Source organism: Passer domesticus, chromosome 2 (genome assembly GCF_036417665.1).
Source record: "Passer domesticus isolate bPasDom1 chromosome 2, bPasDom1.hap1, whole genome shotgun sequence".
Taxonomy (NCBI): Eukaryota; Metazoa; Chordata; class Aves; order Passeriformes; family Passeridae; genus Passer; species Passer domesticus.
The window spans coordinates 117158817-117176430 of record NC_087475.1 but is presented as its reverse complement, the minus strand read 5'-3'; the positions used below and the strand labels follow the sequence as shown (position 1 = coordinate 117176430).

Here is a 17614-nt window from a genome sequence, read left to right as displayed (position 1 = left end):
TATGAAAGGAAGGGAGGGAAGGAAAGCATCATTGTTTAAAATATACAAGCATTTAGCAGGGCTTTAGACTTAAGAGACTTTCCCTGCATTAGAGTAATCAATTAACAACAGAAGGTAAAAAGAATTAGTTGGGATTAGTAGCTGTACTCACCAGTCATTTTGGAGCAGTGCACGAAAGCAACAACAGAGATGCAGTTTAAAAATTGCACACAAGATGGCATGAGGCTGCTCCACCAGAATTAACTGAGCCTTTGGTCCACCAACCCCAATGCCCTCGCATGACTCTTCTCTTGGAAACACACGAGGACAGGAGCTTAAAGAATAAGCTGTTTACCCAGAGCTGTACCCTGGTTAACAAACATACATACAGTAACATCCTGAAACTACCTTGACCTTTAACCAAGATGCTCTGTTGTGTTTGAGAGATCCAAGCTCATCTTTTGCAAGCACACCTAACCTCAGTTTTGATTTTGTCTACAGGTTATAAGAATGTCCTGCTGAACCCAGAACCATGGGATGCATTAGGCAAAATCTTGGATGTGAAAACTCTTGATTTTTATACTGCACAATTTTTAATGGTCTCAGGAAATCATTTTGCAAATTAAGTAGAGCAAAGAGAACATAGAAATAATTGACTCCTAAAATGGGATTAAACGTGGAAAATAAAAAAATAGCATCTGAAAACACAAATAAGTTTGCTGGAGCAAGGAAAAAATGCATTAACAGAGTCAGCTTTAAGAACAGATAGACCTTCTGCCCCTATGAATCCAGGTCATTATGAAGATGTTAAATGGTATTGGACCAAGACTGACCCCTGGAATACACCACTAAGGACTGACCTCCAGCTGGACTTTGCACCACTGATTACATGAAAGAAGAATGCACCAGTAAACAAGGATAGGTATCATAGTCAGAACTGGAAAACTGCTGATACTTAGGAAGCAATTCTGAAAGACACTTGGTTTTTCCAGCCATTATTTCTGCAAAAGACCTGAATGTAATGCCCTCAAATATCACTTAAATCAGGCGTGTTAAAGGTAAACAACAATGCCAGAATTTATTGTGGAGAAAAAAAAAAGGACAAGACACAAACGAATTGTGTGAAAAATACTGAGTACAAGCATGTGGGCATGTCTTTTTTGTCTCGGCAAATGCTAAGCATTCAACATAAACCAGTATGTCCTGTATAGTTTTAGGCAGTAATAAATTTCTTGGTTATTCACCAGGTAGCTGTTTTACCCAAAACCGATTATCGCTATAGTCAGATTAAATGGCAAGACTTGGAGACCTCAGGAAACATATGGATTTTATAATCAGAGCAAAAACATCAAGTGACTTATTCACATTTAATTCCCGGTAAGGGTTATAAATTTAATAGAAAAAAATAAGGTTATTAACTACAGCAACATAATTTTCCATGTGCATCAGTGAACTGTGTAAAACATCTGAAGGGAAACTTGCTACAGAGGAGATTGCAGGATAGATACATGGGGAAATTTTGTGCTGTCCTTGCCTACCTATCCTTCAATCAGCTCTGCCTCATATCACCAAAACATAAAATAGAAGTATGGTGATTTAATTAGTTTGGAAATATTTGTAATTGGAGATGAAGGAAAGGAAAATTTGTGGAAAGATATCTGCACTAGAAGAGTCAAGAAAGGAAGTATGAAAATGCAACCATGAATAAAAGCATTTGATCTAATTTTTTCACTGCCCATAGCAACATAAAAACACCCTGCACTTAAAAGTGTGGTTTTGTGAAATTTGAACACCCATGACATTTGGACATGAGTGAAAAGGAGAGTTTATAGACCTGCCACTCCCTCCACCCTTTCCTCCAGCTCTGTTCTCATCTCCAGTCCCTATCTGTTCCTTGGTTACCAGAATGTGCTGATACATGGGCATGTTTTGATCACCCTTCTGACCCAGAACAGAACAGGTCATTTCAGTTGGTCCTGAGGAAATTCAGCATCACTCCCAGCTGTACTGAGGGTCAGTAATAAGGCAGAGCAAGGGAAAGGCAGGGACTTGTTGAGCTCAGACTGTATCTGTGAAGCTACACCATAAACATCAACAAGCCAACACTGGTTACAAAAGTCTGGACAACAAAGGACTTCCAGCTAACAGGTGTCAGCTCAGATTTAAGAGGCAACTAAAATAAGATTCATCCTAAAACCTGAACCTTGCAGATGCTGGCAGTAGACTCATAGGCACATTGAAGCAGGAAATATTCCTGAAAAATGAAGGGACATAGGCATCCTGCCCCGCTTCTTTTCTGGAATGTTCCACACTCCTAGTTGTTCTGCCAGGAAGAGTAGGAATTAGTCCTTATTTCTCTTTCCTCAGTTAGTTTTACTGGAATACATCCCTGCAATGTGGGAAAGCCCTGTTCAAACCTTGTCTTTGTCTGGAGCAGGGATTGTAACCTCGATGATCTCGATGACGATGACATCACCACTGACCTTCACTTATTTTTAGACAGATTGTTGTCAGTCTCACTTGTCCATTTTGTACAGAATACTCCGAGATTTCCTGAGTCAAGGACAGGGTTAGGTTAACACAGTACTGGGTAGCTCTGGATACTGATCTCTGCCCAGTGTTTGACTCAGACAGGAAAGTCCCTCTGTAAGTCAATCCTGACATGACACAGGCTATTACTTAACTGTTTCTGTAGCTTGAAGCATGTTTTGGTATCAACCACAAACTCCTACTCTGTGAAGATTCCCTGGACTGAGATTATCACTGATGAATCTGTTAATCTGTACTTTGATTTCATGCTTAGCTGAAGAGTAGATATTATTACCCAATTATTAGATTGAGAAAGGTAGCAATCCAAAACTTAGAGAAATTTCTGTATCATACCCTCACCAATCAAAACAGAATGACAAGCCAGAACTGGAACAAACTTTTCTTCAGAGTCACACATAAGATTTGAATAAAGCTATACTTTAGTACTTACCAAAAAGTGACATAGATAAGTGGGACATACTCCATTTTTGTTGGTAAAAAATTATCAGTTGTAGTTGGTAGCAGCTCAAGAACTCTTGTCTGGAGTCTGAATTACCTATCTAGATTGCTAGAATTACCTACTTACAATTGCTCCTAAACTTACTGTATCTCCAAGAGAATAACAGCAAGGAGAAATGAACAGAGCCCTGACTTCAGTTCATAATGTCTGACCACATATTTGAGCCCAGAAAAAAATACAATGCAACTGGCTAAAGATACAGGTAAACAGCACCACAGAAACAGGAAGGAAAAAAGTGACATGGAAAGAATCATACCTTAGAGCCAGCTCCCAGCAACCACTACTCTCCAAAGCTGCTCCTGAGGGAGGATGATTTATGGAACTCAGGCTTTAGGACAAAGGTATTATTGTGTGCTGTTTCCCCTTCTGTAGCATAGTTTCCATTTTCTTCTAGCTATCCAGGTAATTGCCAAACTTTCAGCTGAACTTGAATCAATTAGTCCTCCATCTCTAGCACACTGTTCCCATCTCTTCTCTCACACTTTGCAGTCACTTAAGCACAAACTCAAGAATCTTCCATTCCTCCCTACCAAGAACAAAGAACACTGTGTGTATACCTCATTTGCAAACTCCGTTCCAGTTCTTCCTCTCCAGCAGCTGTCAATACACCTGAAGTTAGCAGAAGTTCAGAGGAAATCCCTACCTATTCCTCTTTATTCCTGCATACTCCTCTTTATGACTTCTCTGCCTGAGGAACTTGGTAAAATAGGAGCAGTTTTCTAATTGTCTTCCCAGTGGTCTTTCCTAAACGTCTGGCTTCTCTCCTGCTGTCTCCACCAAAACTGTTTCTTAAGCCCTGCTTTATTTTGCTGTCCTCCCCTGAAGAGTCTTTGAAGGTCTCTCTTCTTCATCTTTGCTTCTGACTCTTGCTCCCTTTCTCTTTGGAAAGAGGCAGTACAATTCCCTGTCCTGAACTATGTCTCACCCATGGCAGACTTCCCCTTGGAGTCATGCCAGCGTCAGATCTTCCACCTGCTGGGCACTGGAGCCACACAACTCAATTCCTAGTGACTGTTCACCATCTTTTCAGTGCTTTCTTTTAGAGATGCCACAACATGGCTTTTCTGCCCTAGATCCTAGAAGATCTAAAGAAAATCCCATTAAGGGACATGGCTGGCAACTTAGGCAGAGTCTACTCATTTGAATTAGTCACCTGAACTCAGTTAAATTTAATGGAGCGGGAAAAAAGTGGTTCAGCAGCAATTCATTTCATGCAGAAATAGATATCTAAGTATGATTAGGTGATTTGAACTCTAAAAGCTCTTATTTACTACTCAAAAAGGCACTGTACAGTGGCTGGGTTAGATGAATACCTCAATACTGCAGAGGAATGAAATGAATGGCAAAATAATCTGAAGAGAAGTTCTACCACTGTCATCAGTACTTTGTCTTCTAGATGAATGATCTTATTTCATACTCTTTCCTTATTTAGCTCTGCATATCCTAGCAGAGATGGCAGAAACATTTAAATTCTCTTAATTGCTCAAGGAGAATAGGGACACTTTTTTTTTTGTAATTGTTTTTGGCCTTGTTTTCAAGTAACTCTGTGCACTACCGTATCTGCAGCACTGGTTGAGTACCTGTAAACACATTCCCAGCTTTATTTTCTGTCCTTATAACAATCTTTATTCACCAGCAGATGTTATTTCACGTGTGTATTCCAGATACCCATCTGTCCCATGCACATTTCTAAAGCACACAAGTCAAAGGCTGAGTGCCCCCACCAGTGTGGATACACAAGGTCATGGCTGAGATATACCACTGTTACTTTTAAGCAAACACATTTAGACATGGACATGGATTACAAGGCATTTGTATAAAAATGGTTGGTTTAAGTCTAGGTGCTTTGCAAATATAAGGTTTTTACAGTGCAGATGTAACTCAGCTCCCAAAGGCAGTGGAATTTTCACCAAACACTTCTTGAATAATCAGAATTCTGGCAAACATGACCCTTGGGAGAATCCAGAAAGAACCAGGTTTCTTTAGCCTAGAGAACTGAAGACTAAGAAGTGACATGATAACAGTCCCTTATGTCAGAAGTTGCTATGAAAAAAAGAGAGAAATAAACTGTTCTTCTTATCCATTTTGGAGAGGACAAAAATAATGGGCTTAAATTGCACCAAATAAATTTCAGCTCCCAGGGAAAGCTTTTATCCCCAAGTGTAAAGGCACATTCTCTGGATGGGCCACTAAGTCCTCATGCTGGCAGTTTTTAAGAACAGACCTGACAAAGCATTTCTCAGGGTGCTTTAAGTAGGACTGACCCAGGCTCAGGACAGAGGGAATGACCCTTCAAGGTCTTTTCCAGCTCTGTTTTTTATCAATTTATAAATCATTGAGAACCAGCATTGAGTAAAATCTTCTTGAGAAATCTTACTATACTGTTTATTAATCTACCAACACTGTTGTGTTTCATTAGTTAGCATATTTCATCAGACAAGTATAAACCTGACTGCAGTACGAAACAAAAACAGTTGCCACAAAGGAGTCACCTGTCTGATGAACTTGCAGCAATCCATGTCCATGGAGTTCAGCAACTCTCAGCCCACTTTTCTCCCTGCTGGGGATGCTCAGAGAGCACAACAGGCTGTTAGATAAGAGATGCTGTCCCCAAGAAGATATATAATTCTCAAATACTATTATGAGATCCACTCCTATAAAATCCTCATGATGCTCCTCCTGCTTCTTTATGATCTCCAAACATCCATTTTATTTTCCATAGCAAATTTCCCTCAAATGGAGGGCAAACCAGACGATTTACACTCACACAAATATCAGTTTCTTGTGTTCTTTGTTTCTCAGACATCCTTGCGTTTGCAACAAGGAATCTGAAGGACGGAATAAAAGCTCTTAATGCCAGGCACAGCAAAGTGCTCTGAATTTAGAGTTAAATTATTCTATTGTGTCTTTTCTTTAAAAATGGATCACATGCAATTCAGTGACAGAAATACTGTCTCTTAACCTAATTTTATAATGACCTCTCCTACACACAGTAATTGGGAAAAAAAGGAAGAGACTCCAACAGACTAAACAGCAGCTACCCTAGTTTTTAATCAATAGACCTATTCCCACTGGCTATGTATTTCAGTTCAGAACATTGTAATTAAATATAGTGATGAGCTGCATTTCTTTATGAATGAAATAATTTGCTCTCTTTTATTTATATATATGTAGATATATAAAAAACAGACTATAAAGTATTTACAGATAAAATCCGATAACGTTGAGTCTAAAAATTTTTTTTAAATGTAAGAAGTGTTAATTTTGAAGGCGAAAATCCCTTTAATTTACCCATGTTGTGGGGTCATCAGAATACTGGGAAGATAGTAGTAGTTTTGTTCAGACATAACATTACATATTATAAAAATAATAATTTTTAAATGCCACTTAAAATTAGATTCAGAACCCTGAGGATAATTGATGTCATCATATTCCACCAAGTGCTCCCACTGACTCCTTGTCATCTACTTACAAGATTAAGGTGAATGGGGTCCAGTCCTACATAGATATTTTGAACTTATTTTACTTTGAAACATAAAGGTCTAAAAGAATTTCCAAGCCTGAACATAATACTGGAAAGTTCACTTACAATCTACCATTTTGCCCATAGGCAGTTTATGATACTGTAAGTGGAACTGCCATTGCTTAGCAATCACACACTCAGACGTACTAAAAGACTGAGGAAACAACTGCATTTCTAATGAAGTTTCACCCCTTCATGTTAGATTAAACTATGATTTCTCCATTGAAATAAAAGAATGAAAACCTTGTAATTTTGCTATTAAAAATAAATAAAGCTGAAAAGCCATGTGAAGGTTCTCTGAAGGCAGGAATATCTTCATCCTAATCTTCAGTGATTAGTAGCACACCTACAGTGATTCTGCTTTGCATAAGAATATCCTTTTGCCCTTGACTTTATGGCAGGCTAAAGTTAATGGGCCAAATGCATCCATTGACTAAAATGGTCTTACTCCAAGAATAAGTTTGGCTTACCACACAGAAACACGGTTCAAAGCAGACTAGAGAATGTCACCATAGGAAATAAACCTACATCCTGCCACCACCTCTTAAGAATGTTGCTTGACTTAGAGGCATATTCAAGGTCAAATGTAGCTAGTGATTTACTTGGCTTTTCAACCCTAAGCCACTTGGAGCCAAATATTTCATACCAAGAGATCAATTCTGTGAGGATGACATGCACAGAAGCATCCTGTGCACCTGCACAGGCCAATTGCATTAAAGAAATTAAAGGGATAGCTTTTCACCAAATTAGATCTATTGTGTGCTGTTTTCTGATACACCTAATACCACTTTAATAACACTGCAAATAGATAGCACCTTCTACCAGATGTGTGTCCCACAAGACAAATAATTCCGCTAAATCTGTCTCAATCTGTGCTGCAGGTACCTCCACGGAAAACTTCAGTAGTCTGTCACAATGGAAAGTTCAAAATACTCAAAGTGATGCCAGCAACAGCTACTTTATAAAAGAGTAGGGAAGTGTAAAGAATATAATTTTCTCCAGTCTAACAAAGGAGCCAATGGATATTAGACTATTTATTAAAGGATAAAGCAGAACTTAAATGGATGCCTCAGTTAGGACACTGAAGTCTCTCTGTGTTACTTGTGAGTCAGCTTAAGATTTTGTGTGAAAGATGGGATGTTCAGAAGGAGTTATTTTCCTATTTAAAAGGAAGAGAAGAAGCTTCTGGAAAGAGTTTGCAGCAGAACACAGTCCAGGATAAAAGCACCATCATGCAAAATTTTTAGTGCCATGGTTAAGGGCATTCCTTTGCTCAAAACACAAAGCCTTGCTGGTTCAGCTGTAAAACAAAATGTGCTACACATCTGAGAGGGCAAGCTGACACAGAGGATCACCTCATGGAAGAATCCACTTAGATGAGTGAACAACCAGCAGACATTTCTAGGGCTGGCTGAGATCTGGCAAATCAAACCATCAGAGTCTGTGCTGTGGCATAATAATAATGCAAATTACATCTATAACTCTTTGGAAAAAAAAAAAAAAACAGGCTTACATCAAGCAACAGCAACATACCAAAGCTCTCAGCAAAACATACCACATGGTCATTGCTTTTGATAAATATATATTTATAGTACTTTTACTATATAAGGTAGGTTTCTTAAGCCGCTTTAACTTTTTAGCAATTATTTAATTTCTTGAGTAAGAGGATCAAGAAATAAAAGTCACATATGGCTCCTAGAATTGCTACAACAAGGTTGTATCACTGTTAAATATTTTCTATCACAGGGAAGAGCAGTTCAGCCTAATGTCCTGGGGTAAAAAAATCCCCACTTATACCATCTTTGGATGCACCTAAGGTCAGTCAGCAGGAGCAAGGATAAATGAATATACTCTGGTGATCAGACAGAGGAGATATGTTGCAGGATGCTACATACAGATCTGATACTTACATTCTAAAGCCAGAACACACATAAACAAAAGCAAAAGAAAAAAAAAAAGGAAAGAGAAGATGCCTTACACTAAGTCACAATTTTCTCTCACTTTTGGACAAGATAAGGAGCAGATCTGAATACATTTTAAACCACTTGACCTGGAAGAAGGTGCTTGTAACATAGGGGTTCACCAATTTAGCAAGGAAAGTTATAAAAAAAAAATTAAAAAAACCCAAAGGCTGAGACCTTAATACTCTCTAATTCCAGCTAGGAATAAAGAACAGTGTTGAAAGTGAAAGCAGTCAGTACTCTGTGCAGGCCTGTGGTAGATTCTCCTCCTTCTGATGCCTTTGAGAATACGTTCATTGCCCACATGAAAGTTATTCCCCATTTAATACAAACTACTGGGCTTGTATCAAAAAGTACTGTGTGGCCCAAGCTGGACAGCAGCATTGAGGTGAATGTGCCTAGACTTATTCAGGTACCCTAAAGCCTAAAAATGCTCAACTCCTCCAGCTGTTATTAAAATAGAAACATTAACTTTTCAGATAGAAAATAATCTCAGCCATTAAGAAGGCTTTTTACCAAGTTTGCCAAGTGCTCTGTCTTCTACCTGTGCCAACCTTAAAGGCAGGTCATGCTTTCAGTCTTGATTTCAGGTACTCAGTGATTTTTTGAGCACTGAAAATTCCTGCTGTTGCATGGAATAATGTTTTTATTCCTCTGAAGAGAGCTTTGTGGATACTTCCTCTCCAGCCCCTCCCTGGGACTGTGCATCCCTGGGCAGGTTCAGCTGCTCGTACCACCAATAATAAATAGGATATCCTTTCTCCCAGCATTTCAGTCCAGGCAATTAAGGGAACATAATTCACCTTTGAACAATGTAAAATACCTAGATATCTTCCACTAACACACAGACACACACATATATGATATGAGACTACTTGTAGAGCTCATACATTACTTTATATATGTGAGTGTGTGTGCAGATATACATGTCAGCATACATGCCTTTGATCACCAACAGATAAACCATCTCAAACATGTTATTCAAGCCCTCAAAACCCTGTGGAAATAGTTGCAGCTTGAGTGAGGAAAAAAATATTTTTCTAATAAGAAGTTTAAAAAAAAAGCCACTTGTGCAAACCTCTTTTCCTTAAACCAAGAACTGCAGTTGTGGTAGCATATTGTAACATGAGACTGCCGTGGCAGAACTACCAGTATTTGAGTATATAAATCCCAATAGCTCTTATGTCACCAGACACTGCTCAAAGCATGAACAGCCTTCACCATGCCTTTTCACCATGGATTTTAAATATCAAAATAAACACAGAGAGCCTCTAGATCATAAATACCAGCTTCCAGAGGCAGATCATCTGAACACTGCTGCTTGTGGAGGGAATTAAGACCCCTCCATGAGCAAACAGCAGTAGTGTGCAGTCATTCCTCAGTGGAACAACCACCAAAGGAAAGCACTGTGCACACTTAGCAGGGCTTTTATCATAATAATATATCTGAACCTGTATACATCTAACTGCTGTGGAACCCTGAACTATTTTTGTTCCTTTGTCTGATCAGAGCCTGCTGCCTGTTCTGCTTACTTCCCCATCGGAAGATGGCATTTCCACTGAACCATGAACCCGCTTTGGCACAACAAATTTTCCTGGATGTTTCTCAAAATGTGTCACAAAGTGAACATCCTTTGTCTATTCCAATTATATCAGCATTGTCCCCTTCTTCCAGATGTCATTTGAATATCTTCTGCTTGCAACCTTACTTCTAAGCATTCCGGCCCTTCTTCCTGAATCACCAGGTTTGTGTCTGATCACAGAAAAGAGTCACCATGCTGCGTGATGAAATAAGGGCAGGGTGCCACTTTGTCACCCTTTGTTACATCCTTTCCATGGAGAAGGATCTGATCCTGCATTACTAATGGATCAAAGGTCTCCCAGGGACTTCAGTCAGAATTTCTAAGTCTAAGAATGAATCCAGACGGAGACCATAAATCTGCCTATTCATTTGAGCCAGCCAAGCGGAGTTAGACATTCGAGATATTTGTCAGAAGAATATTTTCCCCTAAGAGAAGAACTTGTACAAACAAGAGTGCACTTCAAATAATGCAATATTTCTATGCAACAATGGAGTCATATTTACACATCCATTTTAGTCTCATTTACACTGAATTAGTTCACTTAGCTCTATTACAAGAAAAAAAATGTTTAAATCAAAGCACAGGCCTTGTTGTCACAGCACTGCTTGGGAAAGGCTTTGCAATGCAATGCCATGACTACTTCATACTATTGTGGACCCATCAAAATCATGGATCAAGTGCCTGGAAGCAGAGAGAGGAGGTGATCTGGACATCACAGCAATCATTTTCCTGTGCAGGGGATATGGAGGCTAATAGCAATTTTTCTTTTCTCCCCCTCTACACACATGCATTTGTACGACAGCTCTGAGAAAACTCAAGACTGCTATTATGTTTTTCATTGTGACATTTTGCTAGCCCACACCACTTCAGTGAACTGACCCCAGCCCCTGGCATTCCCTGCTGTGGGGATAACCACAATCCCCCTGGCAGAAGGGCTGCTGTAGCTTGCAGGCTCACAAAGCTCTTCAGAGCTATATGAAAAAGAAGGACAGGAGAGAGCAGGAACAACTCTCCCACACGTTGCCATAATCCATATTCCTAAGATGAGGCAGGCTGAAGGGCACACAGAGTTTTGGGGTCCTCCTGCTCAGCTGCAGTTGCAAACATTCCAGTGCCCCCTGTACCCTCACACGCTGCAGTGAAGGAGCTTTTCCTGCACCAGACCCCAGCATGTGGCAATCCAAGCTTCAGAGCATCTGCACAAATCTGCCAGAGCCCCTCAGTGCACACAGAAAGGGCCCCCCAGCCCTCCCCTGCCCCTCTGAACCCTGACCCCCGCCAGCTGCAGCCTCAGGCCCTCGGCTCAGTCCCGGTGCACCTTGACACAAGACAGACCTGTAGCAAAACAATAGGAAGGTTTATTTAACCTGGTTTCAAGCCAAGGTTCAGAGGTATTCATGAAAGGGTTGGGAAAAAAAAGAGCTACAAGAAAACCATAATACAATTTTGTTTGCAGTAGTTTCTACTTATTAAGGATATTCACCCAAAATGTATTCTCTAGACTGCTGATCACTGATTTCTATATGCTTCCCACATTCTCATCTCATTGTCTCGATTATTTCCTCCAGTGCCTTTTCTGAGGGCTTTTCCTGGAGGCTTACACTTCAGAGACCCCTTCCCTTTTTGCTTATTTTCAGATTAAGTGCCCTCCCACAGGCTCTCGTGCCTAACATATATCCATACAAACATTTCAGCTCAAAAGCATCACGTACTATGGACTGTGTGTGTTGTCTCTGCATTTTGTCAAACAATTCCAGACATAAAAATGAGAGTCTTGATGAGACATACCTCAAGCAGACGGCTCCCTGTGGCTCTAATTTCCCGTTAGATTTTGGAGATTTCTGGAGAAACCAGTTAGGAAATAGAGGTTGCAAAAAGTCAGTTATTTCTTTTTTAAATAAAACTATCTGATTTATGCCCTTATTTAAAAGTATTTCAAGCTTTAAATGCTTCAACTGTTAATTTATCTCATTTGCAATTCCAAGATTCAGACAGCTTCCCTTCACAGCTATGGGTTTATTTCCTTGTTTTCTAGAATACCTGAAGCATATGTTATAATTAATTAAAATAGAATGAATATGTTAACAGCTCCTCTGTGTGACATGTTTCTCTAACATCCTGCTTTCAAACCAAAGAGGAATGGCACATACATAACAAAAGGTCCTTCATTACTCGGTTTTGCGCTGTAAACTCTCTATCAAAGCTTTTTGCAAGAAAACAGGAGAAAGCGAATTCTCCAGAACGTTAAAGGTTTCAGGCTTTCTAGAAAAGGAGTGATTTCCTGAAGCTGCAGGCTTGTAAAAAGGTGCTTTTCACCAAAAGGTTTAGACGTCAGCAGAGGCAGCCCTGCGTCACATTTCCTGTGCTGCAAAGTTTATGATACGGCAGCTAGAATCAACACAGAGTCAAACTGCAAATTAGATTACAGAGCTGAAAATAATTAAGCAATAACGATAGAGGGATGGGGTATTTCCTGGGGCTTAATGACCTGCTGGGAGGAGCTGAGGTTTTTAATGTTACTTCCAGCTAAACATCAGGAAGAAAAGTGCTATAGTATATTTTTTACTGGTCCTTGCGTGTGCAAAGGGCAATGCCACGCTGTTGCTACTCCACAGAATTAATGTTCACAGCACTAGTCAATCAGATTTATTTATTTGCCACCAGACACAGTCTGGGGCACTGCAGGTCCCTGTCTATGGCAAAGTAATTGGAGACAAGACAATGGGAAGATGACTATCTTGGCCAGTTTCTCTCATGCAGAGGCAGAGTGATTAAATCAGTTGTCCACTGAAAGTGTTCCTGCTGCACTGGATGGGTGGCTCCAGTCATCCTTCCCAATCTTTGTACAAAAGAAGTTCCACTGTCTCATCCTCAGGCACCTCAGACCTTTCTCTCAATCCCATAATCTCTAGAAAGTCTCTCATTCATCATATTTGTGTTCCCAGTTAGCTCTATCCCTCTTCTTCACGCCGTTCTCTACTTCCATCTCTCACTGAAAGTCTGTGTCCCACTGTGCAAGGCAGAAAAGGTTTTTGGTGCCCTCAGCCTCTCCCAGAGGGCTCCTGGGGGTGCTCACACCCACACCAGGCTCTCTTGGTGCCTCCTCTGTGACATTGTCCCCTCCCATTGCCAATCCTTACCCAGTGCTCCCAGCTCAGACAAGGAGTAAGCCAAAGGAACCCAACTCCTTTCCTGTGCTTGTGGCAGAATTGTATTTGTGTTTTCAGCCTGGAATGATATTACAGAGAAAGGCACAGCTAGCACAGGACATTTATTTTATCTTCTGATTTTGCTGTCCTTTACAGCCTTATGTTTACTGTACAATGGCTAGAAAGTAGATGAAATACACTTTTTTCCTTTCTTATAACTAAATGTCTATTCCAGCTCCAATTAATGTCAATGGAAAAAAAAGAAAGAAAAAGAAAAAGAAAAAGAAAAAGAAAAAGAAAAAGAAAAAGAAAAAGAAAAAGAAAAAGAAAGAAAAAGAAAAAGAAAAAGAAAAAAGGAAGGCAAGATTAGGACTCCACCCAAATACTAACATTTTATCTCTAATCAAAATAGAGTTATTCTGCAGAATTGTGAACTACAGTCATCTCTTGTGCAACCGTGTTGGAGTCAAAGGAGTCACCCTGGGAACAGTTTTGGCCCATTCTGTGGAAAACAACTCAAAGGGCAGGGTGACCTGTTTTGCAGCAAGAATGTAAATACAAGTAATAGAGTATTTTTATATTTTAATGACTAAGCTGCAGAATGGGAATCTAATTTCTAGTTCTGCAGTTTTGTTCAATGAGGCTCAGCAACATAAGCCTGAGATTTTTCTTCATATTGTGTAAGAAATCAGTAATGAACTGCACATCAAAACGTACATCATAATATTTTTTTATCAAACTATTATTACTATAATTGTAAGATAAATATTATTAAGTACTATTTTGCACACCTGGATCTAAAGAGTGCTGCACAAACTGGCTGAACAAACAGTACAGCAGAAATCTCACTGCCTATTCCTAAAATGCAGCCATTTCTGTAACAAAAACCAGCAGCTGTTAATACTACACAGCTGTACCAGACAAAACCTTGGGGCATAAAATGAACATGATGACTCTACTTATCCAAAATTGCAAGTGAAGTGTAAGTAGGTAGAAAGCATGGTAATAATCCAAATACAGAGAGTGATACACTGCCACTCTCTTGCCAGAAGCAGGAGATTGTACTTACAAGGACATCAGTCTTATCCAAAACCCCTGCAGATCTTCGCCCACTACTGTCAAAGGCAGTCTCCAGCTGTAAATAGAAGGTCACAGTACCCAGCCTGCCAACTGCATCTTCTTTGCAGAGCATCTCCAGCTTTCCCCAACAGGGCTGCCTCAAACCGGTCCCTTTAAACAAGGAGTTCTCACATGTGCTGCAGCAGGCCACAAAAAACCAGATTTCTCATGAAGAAAATATGTTTCCCATTTCCCTCATACAAGCCTCTTCCTTTGTTTACTAATTTGGATTTTTAAAGGAGATGGGACTGATGAAGGCTCCTTTTTATATTTTCCAAGCTCTTTCCCTCTGGAGGAAGAATTATTTGCTCACAAAGAGCGGCAGCATAAGGGACAGAATCTGCCATCTTTCCTCTTCATTAAATCACTTACCTTATAGTAACATAGCAAGAGACTGTGTTAAACATTGCCATGCATGATTGCATGTATGTACTCTAAATGCCCCATAAATACAGAGTGCTTCATCTTTCAGCCAGGACTGCAGGCCCTGCTTCTGATATCTGTAGTGTCACAACAGAAAAGAAGATTCTCCAGTAATTTCAATGCCTTTAGACTTTTTTTTTTACTGAAAAAGTATTTTTCAGCCTCATTTGTAATAGCAGAGTGTTCTATAATCAACCAAAGTTCGCATTAGCACGTGCCATCTCCATTTGCAAATTACATAACATGGTATTTTTTCTGGCTCTCTTCAGATCGCGGTTGTCATGAATAACTGTCAACTGGCTCACAAGAGGAGAAAAATACAAAAACCCAGTAATATTTTCATCATCAGAGACTCAGCCTTTGTAGATGTTCCTGTAGCATACAATATTCCCTTAAATTCCCTCTTCTTCCCTCCCCAGAAGCCTTGCAGCCTCTGGAGAGGCCCTGTTCTCTCTCTGTCTCACTGATGGATATCCCCACAGTGGGGGTTATATCACCATTAAGCAGACTATTAAAAAAATCCGCCTGCCATGATAACAACAGGAAGAAAGGAAAGACTTGCCTAAGATCCAAGCAATGGATGAAAACGTCCTTGGATTGTCAGGTTGCAGTGATGAAAATGCCTTACAGCCAGAAAGAGAAAAGGGAGAGAAGGAAGGATGCCACGCCAGCAGGTGAGAGCAAAGGCTTTTTACTTCATGTCTACCAGGAACTGATAGAAAGATATACATTTCTCAACGGGTTTTGTTCCCTTCTCCCTTGTTTATGCACCTCCAGCTGACCTGATTATGTCAATGCCTCCTGAAACTCGTTATAACAAGTTCTCCCCACTGCAGTGACACTTCTGATGAAAACAACATTGAGCTGACCCGGGGAGTGGCAGCAGGTTCCTGGAACTGGCTGCAAATCCTGTGCCACCCTGAACTTTACAGATCAGGGCTTGCTACCCAAAAAGGAGAAAATGGCAGCACACCCAGGGAGGGTGCAGGACTGGGCCCATCACCTCTGGGAGAAAAGGCTGGCTTGGGGTGATCCTAACACAGTTTTCATACACTGCTTTCTGTAGTCTTCCTTTTCCCCTTTCTTCCTTGAGGAAGGCTGTTTGCATTAGGTGTATCAGTGCTTGGAAACAAAACATGAAGTCCCTTATAACACTAAAATGACCATTATTCAGTGGACAGGGTTCTTGTTTACAAAAACACCTTATGGCCCAACATGAATGCACTTTGTTAAATGCTAAATGTGGTGTGTATCCGCCAGCAAGGCAAGCATGTCAAATTTACAACTGTGACTAGCAGAGATGAGAGGATTTTTTTGCTTAGGTGGTAATGTGCTCTAAAAGGAGAGTGAATCTGCATTTCTTGAGAGGGAAAGCTGGGATACAGCCAGAATTCCAGCCAAATGATGACTCCTGATGTTCTTTCACTGGCTCTGACTCACAGCTCCTCTTTTTGATTTTGTTGAACTTTCCCTTTTACTACCGTTTACCTTAATTTCCTTAAATAGTGAGAACTTACAAAATACCAATTATTTAATTTGCTTCTTCTCTGACAATGTGTGATGCTGGATAAATATTAATTCATTATAGTTATGTATTTTCAGAATAATAAGGGTCCTTTACAAGAGGAAATAAAGCACATATTTCTGAGCTACTAGCAGCAATTTTCCAGTGGCATAGAATTGACATAATCTTTTCTGTACTACTTGTGACCACTGATTTTGTGGTATCCTCACCATGGTCACAGACAACTGTTTTGTGCTTTGATTTGACTTTTGTGGGAGGTCAAAAATGAAGCCTTGGGAATAGTAATAAACATCAGAAATCCCACACATACAAACAAGTATTCCTTTAGTACAACATCCAGAAGTCCTGATGATCCTATGGCCAGTAAGGTAGGATTTTAGGCTCAGATTTTAGCACTTTATCATATGAATTATTCTATGCACTTATGCCTTAAGATGCTTTTTAAAAAACAATTGATGAGACCGTGAAACAATTAAATTTTTTATAAGAACAAAAATCTGATCAGTTGTGATTTGTTCATTTTCTATTCAAAATATCTTCTTTTGAAGCCTGAACATTTCTTTTGCTATTTGTTTTCTTGTTCACTAGCACCTCTGATTTAAACATTCTATTCCTCTAAAATAAGGCCACATGTCTTTTGTCCCCACCTAAGCAACTTCACCAAAGAACACAAGAAGTAATACATTTCATTATCTGGCTTTGGTTAGGCACAAGGCATGATATAAAAAACATGCTTTGATCTTTATTCTGTGTAAGAAGTCCCACTGCTGTGAGAAAAAAAGAATAAGCAAATTACAAGAAATTTGGACACGAAGACAAAAAAGACCATTAATGGGTCCCTGCTCTGTATGGTTCTATAGTTTGTGCAGTGGAGTGTAATATGCTCTCCTTTCCTGGCAAAAAATACCATTCAAGGGAGGGAGATCCCTCTGCCAGAAGGCAGCTTAGCCAACAAGGTCTGAAATGTAGTTGGTAACCTGACTGGAATGCTCTCCTGCTAAACTGCTGGGGATGCAGCCATGGCACAGAAGAGAAGGAGAAACAGGAGAGAACTTTTTTAATGTGGTGTTGGCTTATGAGAAGTTCAGCTTTGTGGGATGACCTTCAATCTTCAATTTAAAGTTTCCTTTGATTTCTACACCAGTATCTGCTTGGCTACTTCACAAACTCAAGGCACATCATTTTTAATGCCTGTAGCAATGGATCAACCCCACAGACCTACTTGCATGGGAACAAACTCCAACCAAACAGAAAACTTTGGAGTTTGGGAACAAACTCCAACCAAACAGAAAACTTTTTCCAAC

General features: G+C 39.9%; 1 protein-coding gene across 2 annotated transcripts in view; it reads right to left on the bottom strand.

Moving 5' to 3' along the window:
• The window catches only part of SAMSN1 (SAM domain, SH3 domain and nuclear localization signals 1), a 161348-nt gene that overhangs the window by 127497 nt on the left and 16237 nt on the right, over window positions 1-17614 (bottom strand). Inside the window, exon 1 of one of the 2 annotated variants that reach the window (XM_064410911.1) lies at window positions 14313-14479. The exons of the other annotated variant lie outside the window; for it this stretch is intronic. The gene's annotated coding sequence lies outside the window, so the exon portion shown is untranslated. Of the gene's footprint in view, window positions 1-14312; window positions 14480-17614 lie in introns of those variants that run through there. 2 annotated transcript variants of the gene reach the window in all.